The sequence below is a fragment of the Hippopotamus amphibius genome, chromosome 6 (assembly GCF_030028045.1).
Source record: "Hippopotamus amphibius kiboko isolate mHipAmp2 chromosome 6, mHipAmp2.hap2, whole genome shotgun sequence".
Lineage (NCBI taxonomy): Eukaryota > Metazoa > Chordata > Mammalia > Artiodactyla > Hippopotamidae > Hippopotamus > Hippopotamus amphibius.
In genome coordinates this window covers 66,174,228-66,178,302 of record NC_080191.1, presented here as the reverse complement: position 1 = coordinate 66,178,302, position 4,075 = coordinate 66,174,228, and the positions used below count along the sequence as shown (strand labels likewise).

Here is a 4,075-nt window from a genome sequence, read left to right as displayed (position 1 = left end):
AGCGTGACATTTATGGTAACATTAGGGTTTAAGCCCAGTGGAGTCTGGCAGCGTATCAGGAAGCTCTCCTGTGGTGGCTGTTTGCTCTTCTTTGCGTTTTACAGTACTTTTGAGAGAGGCAATTTAGAAGTCTGCTGTAGATAACTGGGTCTGGATTGAAGGGAAAGGGTCTATGTTTGTTTCCTTATTGTAAAATGAAGGTAATACTTGCTGCATAGTTCAGCTTTCAAGGACATTGTCAGGTTGAAAGATTTTAGCTGTGAAGGAGGTGAGAGAAAAGTACAGGTGGAGGTGCTGGGAATTGAACCCAGGGCCTTGTGCATGCTAAGCACATGCTCTACCACTGAGCTACACCCCCTCTCTCTAAGAGGTTCTTAAGCAGAACCTTGTAAGCAATAGCAGGACTCCTGAACTATAAAGAAAAAAAAAAAAAAAAGCAAGAGAGGTGATAAAATCAGAAGAAGAAGAAAAATATTCTGAAGGATGACAAACAATCCTCAGGTACAGGGAAAAACTCAAGTGCTTTTCTACTAGATTTCTCCATTATCACGTAATACTCGACTGGGTGCTTCTCTTACCATAGGCTTCTGAGGTGTCAGAATCCTACTCAGGTGTTCTGGCTACTTTTCAGCGTAAGTGATAATACTCTCTTGAATATCTTCCTTTTGATTCTTAGAACTTCTTCAACTACTTCTTCCTCTCCAAGAAACAGTTTCCAACTTCAAATAGTTTTGCTGAATTTGACCTAGCCTCATGGCAAACAACAAACAAACAAACATAAAACCCCACTACTCTCTAAACCACTTCCTGAAAATATACCCCAATCACAGACTTGTCAAATCTTTGCTTCTATGATGGTCTTTAAATTAGACTTTATCCTTATCTTATGAGCTGTTCTTATGTCTGTACAACTTCCATCCTCTTGCCAGATCATAGCTACAAATGGCCACATTGACAAAGCAAACAGTCTAAAAAGAACCCTCTGAGTAGAGTATGTCATTATGATTTTCAGGGGCAAATGAGAGTCAGAGAAATAAAATGATGGTTTTAAGCTAAATGACTTCTAAAGTTAATTTGCAACTTAATCATTGATTAAGCTTCCAGGACTGATGTACAAAGTTAAAATGTATTTGCTTGGTGCATGAGACCTATCACAGCTTAAGCCCTGTCCACCCTTCTAGACTTACCTCCTGCCTCTCTGACCATGTTGTTTTCTTTGAAGCCAAGATATGTTTCCCAAACAGGCCACAACCTACCATGACTTCATGCTTTTCCATAGTTTGGTAATTTTCTTCCTCAAATTACATTAGCAGCAAACTCCTATGCAACCTTCAGCTCAGGTGGTGTTTCTTCTATGAAGCATTTTTTGTCCCACCCTCCCTCAGGCCCAATGAGATCCTCTTTTTTTGTTTTTGGATATAATATGTGCAGTATGCCATGCTAAATCATTTTTACAACTACTTTATTATTGCGATATTGAGATATGTAAATACAATAAAATCCACAGATCTTATATGCAGAGTTTAATGAATCTTGATGACAAATATACTTACTTGCTTAACCATGACTTGCATCATGATTTAGAGCATGTCTATTATCGCCCTAGACAGTCCTTCCTCCCCTACACCTGGAGGGAAATGCTTTTCTGATTTCTGTCATCATGCTATGGTTTTGTCTTTTTTAAAATTTCATAGACATGGAACCACTAGAACATGTATCACTTCATGCCTGGTTTCAAGGTGTATTAAAGATTCTTATCCATCATTGTACTTACCAGTAGTTCACTTCTTTTTTATTATTTAGAAATATTCTGCTGACCACGTATACTGTAATCTATTTGTCTATTCACCTCTCCTGAGTATTTGAGTTGCTGTTGCAGTGTTTGGATACTATGTATAAAACTGCTATGAACATTCTTGTACAGGACTTTTTATAGATGTGTTTTCATTGATATTGAGAAAATAACTAGTAGTAGACTTGCTGAGCCAAAGGGCAGGTATATGTTGAATTTTATAAAGAAGGTCCAATAATTTTCCAAACTGTTTTACACTCCTACTTAACAATATGTGAAAGGCCTGCTTATTCCACATCCTTGTCAACACTTAGAATTGTCATTTTGTACATATTTTAAAATAGTGCATACTTAAAGTGTAAAATTGATGTTTTGACATATGTGAACTATGAAAATATCACCATGATCAAGATAATGAGCATATTTTTCATCCCCAAAAGTTTCCTTGTGCCCTTTTGTAATCCCACCCTGCCCGTCTCCCTCCCCTCCCCCACACTTGAAATCTTTGATCTGCATTCTGTCACTAAAAATTAATGTGCGTTTTATAGGATTTTGCAAAATAGAATCATACAGCAAGTACTGTTTTTCTGTCTGGCTTTTTTCATTCAACATAATTATTCTGAGATTTGCCTATGTGGCTGCTTGTATCAATATTTTCCTCCTTTTTCTTGATGAGAACTATTCCATTGTATATACTATGTATAAAACACCTTTGTATATCCATTCACCTGCTGTTACACATTTTGTTTCCAGTTATCGGTGCTTATGAATGAAGCGAGCACGAGCATTCATGTTTAATTCCTGCTGTGGATGCGTGCTTTATTTTCTTCTGTGTAAATATGTGGAAGTGAAATGGCTGAGTCATATGATGCTTTATATTAAAATTTTAATAACTCCTCCCTACATTCCAAAGAAATTGCCCCATTTTGCATTCCCATAAACAACTTTTTCAAAAATCAATTGACCACATGTGGCTTGAGCCTATTTCTGGATACTCTGTTATAGTCCACCGATCTATTTGCCCATCTTTCGGTTAGTATGACATTTTCTTAATTACTATAGTTTTAAAATAAACCTTAAAATCATGTAGTTTGAGTCCTTCAACTTTGTTCTTCTTCACAATTACTTTGGCTACTGAAGATCGTCTGCATTTCTATGTGAATTTACAACTGGCTTGGCAATGTCTACAAGAAACCTGCTCACATTTTAACTGAGATCATGTTGAATCTATTCATCAGTTTGGAAACAATTGACATCTGAACGATATTGAGTCTTACCATGACGGACATACTGTATGTGTGCATGTGTGTGCCTGTGTGTGTGTCCATTTACGTAAGCCTTTATATTTCTCTCAGCAATATTTTTCAGTTTTAAGTATAAAATTCCTGCCCATTTTTAAAAATTTGAATATGAATTTATTGAAATAATAGACAGACTGTTCGAAGCCACAGAAAGCAAAATGTGCAACATCCCTATGAGGGAAAGGGAGGTCTTTATTGAAAAGACCTCTGCCACCACTGATGCTGAGAACTGGATACCAGAATTTCCACATTGACCACACACAAGGAGATCAGTGATGGTGGGGAGAGGGATGAAGGTAAGAATGCAGTGAGGAAGAGGGTTAAGATAAGAATTCTGGCTTCAAACCATAGGCTCGATAGTTACTTGGGTCATGAGCAATGTGCTCCTGCATTCCTTAGTTCCTTCCTCTAATATTTATGGACTGTCTCCTTCGTGCCAGGAACTGTGCTACGTGCGAGGGATAAAGGGAAGACTTGCTCTCATGGTGCTTAGAACCCACTGGAAGAGACAGAACTAAGGCAAGTAGACCCATGGGGGAAGGAAAGACTTGCCCATTTTTGTCATACTTTCCCCTAAGTTTTTCATGTTTTTTGATGCTATTGTAAATGGTATCTTTCTTTAGGTTCAATTTCCAATGAGTTGTTATTAAACTATAAATATGCAATGATTTTTTTCATTTTAAGTAGACTTTATTTTATAGATCAGTTTTAAGTTCATAGGAAGATTGAGCAGAAAGTACAAGAGCTCCCATACACTCCCTTGTCTCAAACATGCCAGTCCTCCCACCACAACATCTCACACCAGAGTGCTACATTTGCTGTAATCAACAAAGCTGTACTGACACATTACTATTACCCAAAGTCCATAATTTATTCTTTACTGTTCAATCTTGGTGTTGCACATTCTCTGGGTTTTAGCAAACACATAATAAATTGTATCTATCATACAGAATATTTTCACTGCACTAAAAATCCTCTGTGC

General features: G+C 37.2%; 1 non-coding gene across 1 annotated transcript; it reads right to left on the bottom strand.

Moving 5' to 3' along the window:
- Positions 1–286: 286 nt before the first annotated feature.
- Positions 287–358, bottom strand: TRNAA-AGC (transfer RNA alanine (anticodon AGC)). Its single transcript has one exon. It is a non-coding gene; the product is annotated as a tRNA-Ala (tRNA).
- Positions 359–4,075: the final 3,717 nt, after the last annotated feature.